Here is a 13989-nt window from a genome sequence, read left to right on the forward strand (position 1 = left end):
AACCCCCGTACCATTGGACCAGTGAGCCAATGGGGGTGTTCAGAGTAAAGTGTGTTAAAAAAAGGGAGAGTCTATGCTGTTGAGGCACTGGAATACGATTTATAAATTTGGAGTAACAGAACTATGAATTTAAAGTTTTCAGATGCCAAAACACTGCATGGCAGTTTATAACACTTAGAGGATTTCATAACTATGGAAACTTATCACGTATCAACGATTATCTCTGTAAACAGATATCTCCATATGTGTGCAGAATCTGAAGGCAACTGGACAAGATTTTGGTTTCAGAAGCTTTCTGGTTTCCATTCTTAGTCTGAATAGTAATGACCAGTCAGTGGCAGATAAACAGTCGGTGTGGAGAGCAAAAGAGGTGGAACACATTGGCCGAAATACAATCTTGGAACCAATCAGCTATCGTCTGATTCAGTTTTCTTAATTTTGTTTTTTATCTGCATTCATGTGCAGATCTATATTTATAGAGATTAGCCAAAATGACCAGCACAGAGAAAGTTCTACAGATATCTATAGACTACAACCGAACCCCCTGAAATACTGGCCGTCACCCCCAGAGGCTTATCAAGGTTCTGAGACTGTCAATGCAGCAATAATTTCATTTCTCATTACAACAATTGATTTGTAAACAGTAGAAATACAGAATTAACATCACTACTCAATCCAACAGGAACATGAGCTTGCACTTATTTGACTGGCCAACGCAGTGCCACACTGGATAACACTGCATTGGGTTGCAGTGAAAATTGAGTGAGGTTTTTGTTTTCCGCAACCCTGCATCACAGTTTTTCCTCGCAGGAGTAATGTTAGTCTTACCTCACAGTAAGTGTTATTTGTTAGGAAAAATAGTCACTTTTCCATAGCTAACCATTCTACCAATTATTTTAACAGCACTCAAGTTTATAGTTCAAATATTAAGCAGAACTTAGTGGGTGCACATTGTTAATTTTCACGTTGTGACAGAGTAGTGTGAACTCTGTTCACTCTTTAGTCCCGCTTTTAGCAAAAGTATTCTCTAAAACACTAGCATTCATTTTTGTTACATTTTAAAATCTAAAATCTTACACAGGCAGTCACAGAGGACAAAAAGCATCACTAACACTCATTAGCTGCAGGAGACTCACCAAGGTCCCAGGAAGTGCACCCGCCTTTGAAGCCAATTTTCATAGTGGCCAAACAGTGTAATTACATCTGTCACAAAATGCCCGGCAGCCCAAAAATACTTTTTTCCATTGATTTTCGTGGAAAAAGAGACATCTGTAAATCAGTGGATACTCTTTTTTTAGCGTCACAACCCCATGAAATGACTTACTTCAACATTAGAATATAATCCATTTGGTCTCATAACATTTCAAAAGTCTAGAAGAGCCGCACCTTTGAATTGTTTTAACTGCTTTTAAATTAGCAGAGCGCTAAAGTCGCTAATACGCCTGCTCTATGGGCATCTGGGTAATTTCACATGCAACACTTGCACTCTTGACTTTCATAGATATAAACAGGGCCCTGCCTCTAACACTGCTTCCAGTTCTCCTCATAAATCCATGGTGCATACGTGTCAAAACTGCTGCTGCTGCTGTTACTTTCCGTGCCTATAGGTGGCGCAGGTCAGTCTGGACCTGCAGGTCTGATGGTGCTGCAGCTCTATAACTAGATAATATTAGATAACCTGGTTTCAGGTGCATCACATTTTTGCAAAAGACCATCCAAGGTGCTCTCAAAGTCACCTTGTCCAACTTTCAGAGCACTGGAGCACTACATCATTGTCTCAGACACTATCTATTTGAGTGATTAAATTATTGCCGTTCTCACAACATTATTATTTTACTGCTGAAATAATTTTGCAATGACTGTCATTGTACCTACGTCCTGAGTGCTCGAGTCAGAAGTGGTACTAAAATAAATGTGCGGTTGCAGTGTGACCGCAGTGTGTATATGTCTTGGTCGTGGTAGCCTAAGACGTGTGTTTGTACTTCTACTTCACTAAATGTTGTGCCTGTTCCCTGAAGTGTTGATCTAGGCCATATGTAGAACTGGCAACACTCTGTAATGGCAGGTGAAAGAATGTGCACTTGGCATCTTCCTCACTCTCTCAAATACACACACACACACACACACACACACACAGGACATTGGCTCAAATTTTCTTGCTATAACAGAAATGACCCGACAGGTTTTGCGCAGCAAGATGTTTTCTGCTCTACTACACTTTTGGGTGGTGGTATCAGGATGTCCACTCAGTGCCAACACTGCCTCAGTTCCTCACAACATCATATGCCGCTACTATATCAGTGGCATATGATGCCTATATCTGGGCCTCCACAGTATTCATATTTACAATTCTACATATGAAAACATGTCTTAATCTACCAGATGATGCTTCCACTGAAGGCCTGAGATGTGAAGTGGTGTAAATAAACAGACTGTTCCTCCAGATAGGCAAAGCGCCCTTCATTGAAAGTTATTGCCAGGCAGCCGGGGGTAATACATCACCGCTTTTGTGAGGACAATGCTACGAAGCCGAATCCAAGTACAGATGCATCATAGTTGCACAGTGAGCATTTTGTTACAAATAATGTTGTCATCAATTTTCATCTTTTGTTTAAACATATTAGTCTTTTGGACAAGATAGGTCATATTTCAGCAGGTTGATAAATTTTCTCCCCTCTCCTCTTCACAGAATGTGCACTTAATTAATTACACAACCTTTAATTGGACAGATTATTCCTAATGGTGGTACAGTGCTAAATGTACAAACTCTGAGAGGGCTCACAAGTAATTATTTTAATGCCACTTTCTCGGCTCGCTGTAATCAGTATATTTCAAATAATTAGTATTTTTCATAGGGTAAGGTACAGATACTCTAAAATAGACAAATTACATTTACATTTGTGTGTTGGATTTTTTGCAGCTGATCCCTCATCTACTGCATCATTTCCATGTGCTGAGGCTGTACAGTGTTAAGGGGCGTTTGATCACCCCTTGATATTTTACGATATCTGGCGGTATTACCTCCTGTTTAATTACCTCAGTAATGTGCATTGATGTACATGATGGATTTTTACGGAAGCCCACTTCTTAACTATCGGATGCGGCGACATGAATGATCATCACTGCCGCAGTGGTCTTAAGAGATAAATTAATAATTGTGATAGAGGAAGCAGAATACAATTAGCAAATGCGTCTGCGGTCAACGGAAGAAGACAAACATGAGCACAACATGCTGCTGTATCGCTTAAACTGCTGATACCAACGAATCATCTCATGTCATTCATACGATTTAAAGATATAAACTTTGCCTTGTTGACTTGAGCAATTGAGGCAATCAGGCAAAATAACCGCCTCATATTTATTTAGCTAAAGACCACATTATGTCAAAGCACACAAACAGTCTTAATTTACCTCTGTGAGCGTTCCCACTCTGCACTGCTGTGGAGGTGGAACAATTTAGAGAGGAAAAAGGGGAATGATGGCGCTGTTAAAACTTCACAGCTTGACTCTGAGATAAGGAGAGAGTGGTTGAACTAATGGCTGAGGCCTGGTTTGAGGGTGCCTGGGCCTCAAAGTCATATAATTCAAAGCATGTATGTCAGCCTTGTGCTCATTACCATGACTGATCATACTGTCTACCAGTATCCTGCCCGCCTGGCACCCAGGACCTGCAGGTGGTACTTTATCTAACGTCCGTGTCAATTTTTCACAGAAATTTTTCCTCTGCTAAGCAGTCCGAAATCACAGCTTGGCAAGTAACAAAGAGCAAAAACAATGTACTCAAATGAATAGTTGAACAACTGCGTACAGCTTGTGTTTGTCCGAGGTAGAGACAAACAACAAAAACAATGCAGTTGTACCAGGGTATATCAATTTGCTCTTTTATTGTAGGAAGAAAAGACTATTCTTCTTCAGTGGTAGTGGACAATATAATACCACAGAGTGTATTTCATGCATTTTTTATGTATGTTTTGCGGTGAGCGGCCAAATGCCACACCACCATTCCATTTTGACAAACCCTGATTTCATATATCTAAGTGCTCAAACGCCCAAAAATCATGCGTCACCGACCATCATTCTTCCCTCTCCGGCATCGATGGATCCTTTTTTTTTTTTTTTTGTATGTTCCCCTCATTCTCCCCCCTCTGTCTCTTGTCCTTCTCTTTTATTGCTTTGTACAGCAAAGCACCATTACTGATCCCTTCCAAAGCACAAACTAAAAATCTATCCCGTTGTCATTTGCTGCACCGTGCCATCTATCATCGGGGGTGCTTGGCAGCGTCTCCATACGAGAGAGGAGGTGCTGGAACAGGAGGCAGAGTCAAGGACTTTCACGCGCAACAAAAAACTTGTCACAATTATTTATGGCTCTTGCTGGGACACATAATAGGACACATCAAACTGCTGTTTTTTTGTGTGATGAGCGCCCTCACATCGCTGGCTCCCTTGTCGAAGTGGGTCACAGGCATCTCTTGCCTTACACATACAATTTCCAAGACAATGGCGGAGCACTTGGGGAAGTGACAGTGACAAATACTGGAGCCCCCACGGAAAGCTGGGCAGGCTGTTACATGAGTGATTGCGCCAATAATCATGCGGAGTCGTCACGTGTCTGTGGAGCAGGAGGGAGATGGGCAGCAGGGGTGGCAGGGGGTGGGAAGAGACAGAGAGGGGGGGGGGCAGAGAGAGAGAGAGAAGGAGAGAGTATATGAGTGTGTGTGAATAAGACAGGGACGAGCTGGGGGAGCAGCAGGCCTGTGTAGAGAAGTGGCTAACAGGTCCTGGCAAATCATTTTTTATTTCCTTATCATCCATCTCCCACTTCCTCCCCTCAGATGAGTTGCTGCTAAATGACTGTCACTTTGGACGGTGCTGTGATATGTTCTGCTGTAGCGCCCGTAATTGGGAAGGGGTCACCAGTGCCTGTTTCTCTATGTGACCTTTCTTAAACTCGGCCGCCCAGGGAATTGGGCAGAGCCTCAGATTAAATTACTTCTCCAGCGCTTCGGCCCTTCACCTTAAGTGCTGGCACTTGGCTCCAGTTCATGGGAAAGAAGCCCCTTGTTCTCGCTTCAGCGCTTCAGGCACCAAGCACAGACTTGCCCGGTTTGCCAGTCTGAGCTAACAGGAGAGAGAGCATCGCCCTGTGCTGTAGATGTATGGCTAAAATACTTTATGTCTTAACATTGCATCTGCAGATACATTTCCAGATAAGCAGTCACCACATTGAAATTGGATCACATCTAAGTACCTCCTGGCTGGATGTCCACAGCAGAACTACAATAAATAGGATATGGGATGTAGAATAATGTGCAGGCTAAAGTAATTTCTTTGTTTCTTCTATTACTTTCTGCTGTTGGTAAACAACAACAAAGAGTTAAATGTGTAATCATCATCTTGCTGTCAACAATATACCCCCACCTCCTCTCTCCCGTCACCACTTAAAAAATGGCACATTGACCTGACACAGCAATGTGAGGAGAGAGGCAGCTATTCACTGCTCTGTTAGATATGATATAATGAGACGCCACCGCTCTGAAAGACTGACAGAAGAAAAAACGCCACCCAATTGTTCTCCAAACATTGTGGGGACGTCTAAATAAAAATGTCACATTTTGGCTCGCTATCATGCAAATTAATGGCATATCTGGCTGTAAAATAGACATTATGTGAAATCAAATCATCTCCGAAGACATAAAAATGCTCTGATCAAGTGTTCGTCCTCCCCTTTGAGAGCCTTCAACAGCTCGACTACCTCCTCAATTACTTTGGGTGTCAACAGACAGCTATCTGCAATGAGGGCATGTTTTCCCACATAATGACAACTGATAGCTGGTGTCAGACAGGTTATGCTTTTCAATTTGTGTCTAGCAATAATAACAATTACAGCTCATGCAAGTCCTCATTACCTTACAGTATGAATTCATTTTGCCGTGCATATTTCCCAAAACACTCATCTCCACGCCCGTCATCTAAGACAGGCAGCAGGTAGGACAACAGAGAATGGAAAACAAAATGGAAAACTTTGTTATGGTTGACCTTTGACCTTGAGACGAATCAGTCCAGCCAGACCGATCTCTTATTTGTTTTGGCTACTCGTGAAATTGCTCTGGATTTACAAGGTGCATGTGGTTCTGTTCTCCAACACAGATCATATGGAGGAAAATATAGCCAGATCAGGAGGGTCACCAGTTCAGTGATGGGGCTGCATATCATTTAATAAAAATTACAATTTTACCAGTACCAATACCAGTACCCTTTCAGTGATATTCTATCCTAATAGAGTACTGTAATACCCATAATGTGAATGGACTGACGTGTAATATAACCATACTTTAAAATGTTGGCATCCCGGCATGCTGAACTGCCAACTCGGTCACGCTCGACTTCACCACACCACAGATTTTATGTGTTGTAGCTGTGTCTGCGGGAGTGTGAGCTCCCCCACAGGAGTGAGAGTCCGGCCACACACACAAAGTGACAGGGCTAACTGTTAGCATCACACAGCTAACATTACCTGACAGTTGAATAATGGGTTTAACAACAGAGTCGAGACATTCTGGTGAGGGTTCGTTTGGACCTTTTAATGGTGCGGTGTTGGTTGTTAGCTGTGTTAGCTCGTGCTAACCAGGCAGACACTGAAGTGGCCATTTGGCAAGATGACAGCAGCTCAACTGAAAGTCTCCTGACTGAGGTTTTGTTTGACTGGAGAAGTTGCAATACTACTTAGTACTGGGTTATTTTGGTCAATATCGCAAAGGAACTGAGTACCAATACCCAGCTCAGTGACAAAGATTCTCCAGCTTGTGGAGAAGACTCCATTTGCACTAAAACATGTGGTGTGGTATGCTACATGTAGCTTCATGCTAATGACAGAGAAACATGTAATCTGTCTCCCAGATTAAGGATCATATTCCTGCTGGAACATATCTGGTTGTTAAGATTTTGGCTTAGAAGCTTTTATTAGTGATTTTTTATGATACAAAGTGCTGCTATACTCAGTTACAGTCCTTCTCTAGCTGCTAGTACAGTGCTACATGTAGCTACATGCTAATGTCAGGGAAGCCTGTAAATGAAACCATCAAAACTATCGTTAATTTCTTTATGATTTTGGATCATATTCCTGCTGGAACATATCCAGTTGTTAACATAACATTTGGTTAAGAAGCTTTTATTGTTGATTTTTCACGGTTAAAAGTGCCACCATACTTTGGTACCGTTATTCTCCAGCTGTAATGATGGTGCAGAGATGCCAAGAGCATAGAAGTGGAAAACCCGTAAAAGCTGACCAATCACAACAGGGTTTTTTCAGGAGGACGGCTTAAAGACACAGGCGCTACAATGGAGCATTGCAGACAGAGTGTAAATACAGGCATGTTCAGTTACACCCTATGTTCTAGTAGAGACTAAAATAAACATATCACCTGAAAACTCACTACTATATTGAGACAGTGTGTTCAAACAAATATGAAAGAAGCTTGATGTAAAACTGCCTTTTGACCAAAGTCAAAAATATGATTCAAAATAACACAAAGAAACAGGGAAAATCTGCAGGTCTTCACACTGTAGAGGGTGAATTAATGGTTCAAATGGTTTATTATCTATCTAAAGTTGTCATTAAAGTAATTAATTTTCTCTCAATTGACCGAAAGAAATTGACTGAAAAATCTTTTCAAGCACTACATCACTACCAGATTTAATTATTTCAGCAATTTCAGTCCATTCACTTTTGAATTTTGGTTCAATTTTGGTTGAATAAAGCTTTGAATTTTGTTGCTGATCTCAACTACAAAGCAATTCACCTTAACATTTCTCAGAAACTACCCTGAACCTTTTGTAACAGATGACCATGAGATAACTCTATAGTGCTGTAAAATTATCAAGGATACTCCTGTAAATCTGTGTTTAATACCATCAAGGTTAATTTAAAAGGTACATTTTGAGATTTTAAATGTGAGAAAGTACTTACAACAGCTCCTTTAACTCCTCATAATAATGAAAAATAAAGTGTAAATGAAGTGTGCACGCATGTATAATTTGTGGTAAATCCACTATATTCACACCAAGAGTGTTGCTTAACCACTACTAATCCACAGCACTGTCACTGCCATCCAGCCACACCACTGGCATAGTTAAAAACCAACTGCTGCTATATTTAGACGCTGGGCTGCTAAAGTATGAGGTGGCCCTGCAAGGCTTTGATAATAAGTTTGGAGAATTATGTTTCGTGGGTGTTGGTGCCAGTGGGAAGGTGAATAAAAGTTTCTTGAACTGTGTGCTTTTTATCTTTCAGCTTGTTTGGTCACATCAAATTTTTGCATTTGTCCTAAACTGTAACTCTCATCTCACTTTGGTCCTGCACAGTAAATGAAAAACCTCTGTGCATTCTTGCTATACGGACTCTTGCGGCGTCAACCTTTTGGTCATCCCTGTGGGGAGTACTGCCAGCTCTCCCTCAATACATGAAAATGTAATGTTCTAAACTGGCAGACCAGCTTTAAAAGTGGGTCATTATGGCAACAGCACATCCGTAAACAGTAAAAGATGGTTGAGTTGAGGGTCATTGCTTCTGTCACTGAGCTGCAGCCTCTCATTTTCTCTGCCTGGCATCCAGCCCTGTAAGTCGCTGCCCTCAGTCCGGAGACTGGCTTGGCGTATACAACAAAGACAGACAAGTCTGGGCTCCGTTTAGTGCTGCATGGTACAAGGCCCACCCACTCTGAAACGCTTGTTTTCTATGACATGAGCCGTGGTATTTTCCATCTGACAGGAATTTCCCCAAAACTGTTCCTCCAGGAGATAAATTAGGCTGTTCATCAAGTTTGTGCATTTCTATCTTTACCGCTAAGATCACACGGCTGCATGGAAACTTTAATTCCAAGTGGTATTACATTTTACAAGGGATGTCCTGATCACACGTTAGGCCCCGATCCCAAACCTTTGAAATCAAGTCCAATCAGATACTTATATTAACCTAATTGTTGATTAAATATGTATCTGACTAATCAAAATAACAACTGTAGTCTAAATCTGACGCACCACAAGCTATTTTACCCAAAAAACTTTTATTCACATATGAATAAAAGTTAAACTGGGTAAATGAAACTTCTGAAACTTATGTGACTCTCAGCGTGAGACAAGACGAATCAATTTGTTGGAGTTTTTGGAACTAAAGAAGCATTTGTGCAGTGGTGTTACACAGTGGAATTCCTTCCCCACAAACAATCTTGTACAGTCATGATTTGTGAGCGTAGGATTTTGGCAAATCTAGAAATCAAAGTCAACTGCACTGCCGCAGCCAAATAATTTTTCACATTCTCACCCTCTAATTTTCACTCACATTTGAGGAAAATGTACGTGCTGTAGGCCGTCACAAATGAGAGCAGCACTGCAACATTAGCAGACTGAGATAAACAGAACACAGTAAAATTCAGTAAAGAAAGGATCAGAATTCGGTCTGTTTATTTTCATTGACAATGGTGTATTAAAATATGATATGCAGCATTGGATCGGAACATCTCTCATCTCACTTGACAATTTTTGGACCAATCAACAAAACTGTCTGCAGCCATGCTAGCAGCTCTGTGAGGCTGTACTCAGGTAGCAGGGCTTTGAGCTAAATGCTGACATGTTACCATATTCACCACCTTAATGTGTTAGCATGCTAACATTTGCTAGATAACATTAAACCACAAAGTACAGGTGAGGCTGACCGGAATGTCATTTGGTTATTAACCCAAAATATTGGACAAATTTTGACCTGATGATGGCGCTATTACTATTAAAATTCATCTTGAGGGGAACATGAAGGTGTGTTCACATTTTATAGAAATCCATCAAAAAGTTGTTGAAATATTTCTCTCAAAACTACAAATGTAAGCCTCATGACGATAGAGGAAAAGTCATGGGAACACCAAAATCTGTAGAATTCATCCTCTGTGGATCAATGTCTATACAAAATTCCACAACAAGCCATTTAAAAGTCATTGAGATATTTTAGTCTTGACCAAAGTAGTGGGCCAGCTCCCGGAAAGTTAGAGACATGTATAGCTGCAGCCAAATTCTGTCTGAAGCCTACACAACCCGTCCCTTACAAACCACGCCCACTACCAGTACAAGACAAACCCACTATCGTGATGGTTATTTGAACTCTGCTACAATGTCGCTTGTAGTGGCCAAATATGAGGCAAATTGAGAAATAATCCACTTTATCCATTGACTGTATTCATTAGATACTACGACGTGGTTCAACTTACATAAATTAAGAGATGGAACCCTGACCTTTACCCTAATCCTAACCATAACCACCTCTCTATTAACCTAACACTTCATAGCTAGGTAGCCGCTAACTTAGCATTTCCTTCACGGCTTCTGCTTCCGGACCAAGGAGCGAAGGGGGCTGACTGTGGAGTGATGGTGGGGGAGTCATGTAGCTCGTTGGCGGGTCACGTAGCTACTCCAGCCACAGCTTTACCTACTCAGAAAGTGAAGCCAAAAGATCTCAATCGCCCCCTGGTGGCTGGCTGCAGTGTAGGTCATAGACACCGCCCCCTCCAGGGTTGGGGATAGGACATGGTCCAAACTAAAAACTCAACGTGCACGTCAAATAATTTTTTCCCAAAAATCGTATTTGTGATTTTAGCTAGTTCTTATTTCTGTTTACTTAGTTATTTGATGCGATAAAAAGGGGGTGTGATGTCATGATCACGTCTCACGATTGGGTTGGATGGATGGATGGGCAGGAACTTGATACAGCAACTCCACTTCTGATCGCTACTGCGCTGACTCTGGCTCCTAAAGCGCAAGAGTGCAACAGCGGTATCCAGCGTATTTTGGCTTAATTTTTGAACAGTGGGAGGAATTAGAGACGTGTCATATATCTCTATATACTACAGTCTCAGTCTATGGGACTGACCAACAGACCAGCAGCTAATAAAATGCACCAAGCTGAGACTACCTAGTGGAGGCCGGCCTTTATGTACCTGCTTGTGCTACTCTGCTCATCCCTGAAAGAGAGATGTGACTTTTTGCTGGCCTCGCTGCTTGAACATGAACTGGTCGATGCTGGGGCTGTGAACTCAGGGTGTTGCTACTCACTATGCCACCCTGCTGTCCACATGCTGTACTGTTCACAAGGCTGTTATTTGGTTCTGGTCCATCAGTTTTTATGATCAGTGTCAGACTAGAGCAGGATTAAGAAAAAAGAGAGAGGCTCTGCAACCAAGTACTCTGACACACCTTTATCAGCAGCACTGGAAAGCCTAAAGGATTTGCTCTGACCATATATACTGATGTTCCATATCTAGACTGAAGGGTAGTGTCAAAGGATGCAACAGGTCCTCAAAAGCACAGATTCTTAAAAATGCTTAACAATATATTGTTTGAATAATAAATGTTTTTTTGGGAAGTTGATGTAAAATGAGGATTTTTTTTAAGTCAGTAGTAAAAGCTTTAAGTGGTCAGCGTTGAGCAGTGTTTGGGGGATTTAACATATTCCCCAAACGTCTTCCCTAATTCTGGTTGACATCTTCTGGCGGAGGGATTGCATTGCGCTGGCATCCGTGTGTGTCTGCTCCTTTTAAACACCACCCATGTGTGGCCAGAGCCGCACTTGACAATGACGCAGAGTGATGCCCCCTCAAAAGCAGAGAGAGAGGGGATCTGTGATGAATCACGTCCCATGGAGGGAAAATGTGTTAAATAGTACTTGGACACTGCAGCATGATAATTTTCTATCACAGCAGCCTATAAGTATCTGACAAGCCCTATGCTGACTCGGCAGTCTGTTACAAAATGGCAGGCGTGCCCTTTTATCTCGGTACATGTTTCACGGCAATTGGACAATCAGCCACTGCAGTGAAAATCCATAGTATTGATCGGCCTGTATCTTCTCTATAATTCTCCAGCAGGAAATCCCTGATGACAAATTATATCTGCACCAGTTTTTGATTGGTGCTTTGATGTAAGTGATCTCCAAGGGCAGACTGAGGAACTGGTTGAGGCTTTATTAACTGAGTGTAACCTGGCTCTTCCTCGTCTCACACCTGCCCAAAGCTCCAACACCAGACCTTCTGTCAGACTGCAGGCGGCCCGTCAAAACTGCTTCAGCGATCCTGAATTTACAGCTGCACATACAGGCCACCCAGCATCATCATAGAGAGAAATTCATGCCGGCTGTTTGGAGGGATAGCTGGCTGTGAAGGTGACTGTCTGCCTCCTGTGTCTAGACTTAAAGAACACACACACACACACAGATATGCCAACAGGAGCGTGGCACAATAAATCTCAAATTAGATATCGCACAACTTTTTCCTGTTTATTTCGAGATCATCGCAAAGTCATTGCTGTATTTCATTACAATTTACAACATGTATACTGCTTTTTTTACAAGTCCATCCAGAGCTAGTCGCTGCTTTTTATTATGCCTTTGTAAATTGTGCCGCAGTGTTAAGTTTCAATTTACAGTCAATGGAAGCGGTCATTTCATTCAAGCAGGCCCTACGCCGTTTCCCCTGCATCTGCCGTAATGGTGCTGCTACAGTGGAGCTAGCCATTTTCCCCGATCTGCTGTTTATGAATGTAAAGCAAAGGGGTGGAAAAAGGCAGCACAAGACAAATTAAACGTGATAGTGTTTTCTATTGATTCTAAACAAACACGCATGCTCTTTCCTCACTCTCTGCTTTCAGCACTTGATGTGTATAACGAGCCTTATCATTATGCACTATGTACTACTGCCTTTTTTCCTCAGTTGATAACCCTGACCACAATACACTGCTCAACGCGCTGGAGTGCACACATCAAGAGGCCTCTTCTAATCCTGCTGGGGTACTTAGCAGGCATCAAAATTGGCGCAGAACTTTTCCGAAATCCACTGTCATAAATCCGATGATTTTTGAAAGGGGAAGGGGAGAGAGAAAGCCCTTTATTGGAGAGTCGGGTGTGTGTGAGGGGGGGTGGATAATGTTGGACATAATCCAGCCTCTGACAGAGGAGGAGGGGGAGCCAGCATCGTTTACAGAGAGGCATATGCTCCCTCCCTTCACACAGACATGAACTACAGCAAAGCAACCTTTTACCAGCCAGTCGGAGAAGGATAATCTTTCCCCTCGCAGCACAATGCAGGAGATTACATGGAGAACATGTCAGTCTGCACTGGATTTGCTAGACACTAGATCTCTTGTCCCTATCGATTTGCAGGCTTCTCATTCATGTTTTCACACGGGTCTCACAGGCATAGAGGCCAAAAGCATATGGTTAGGAAAGCAGCCATTCTTTTCTCTCTGCTCTCTCACCCTCTTTGTGTGATTGGGTGCTTATCTGTCTGCATGTGTGTGTGTGTGTGTGTGCGCGCCTCAGTTTGCACCAGCATTTGCACATACATGATCGCAACGGTGTCAATGTAACACCTGCTCCCGGGAAATGCGTTTTGTAATCACAGGACAAGTTAACCTCGACACCACAGACTGCAGATGTTGTAATCCCTGGTGCTATTCTGTCGCTGTTGATTTGCTTCGGCGCAAGCACAATCATCGCCCTCATTTTAGGGGTTATAGTTTCCCCTAAAGCTTTGCATTATTAATCAATTATTACATTGCACGCCCCAACACAAATAACAGAAGCTGCCATAGTTTACACACGGCTGGACCCAGGTGGTTGGGACTTTCTCTCATGAACAGGGTTCCTCCTTGTGTGTTTTCTCGTAATGCATCACAGCAATTTAACTGATGGAAACAAAGCTTCATATTTCTTGAGTAAAGCAGCTGGAGGAGGAATAGTTCCTGGGTTTATTGAACACATTTGTGCCTGAACACCTAAACCATTTTGACAAACATGTTAAATATTATTGTTGGTCTCGGCTCATGCAAATACACTATCAACAACCAATAGCTGCGCTCTTTAAAGCACTAAACAGGAAGCAGCAAATTTTCTCTTGGACTATGAAAAAGGTGAAGAAACTGGTGGAGTTGTGGAGTGAACAAGAGTCTGTG

General features: G+C 42.2%; 1 long non-coding RNA gene across 1 annotated transcript in view; it reads right to left on the minus strand.

The window, feature by feature from the left end:
- Positions 1-4379: 4379 nt before the first annotated feature.
- The window catches only part of LOC125891891 (uncharacterized), a 33330-nt gene continuing 23720 nt past the window's right edge, over positions 4380-13989 (minus strand). The window contains exon 3 of the long non-coding RNA XR_007449666.1: positions 4380-4612. This is a non-coding gene — a long non-coding RNA (uncharacterized LOC125891891). The remainder of the gene's footprint in view (positions 4613-13989) is intronic.

This window comes from Epinephelus fuscoguttatus, linkage group LG7, assembly GCF_011397635.1.
Source record: "Epinephelus fuscoguttatus linkage group LG7, E.fuscoguttatus.final_Chr_v1".
Lineage (NCBI taxonomy): Eukaryota > Metazoa > Chordata > Actinopteri > Perciformes > Serranidae > Epinephelus > Epinephelus fuscoguttatus.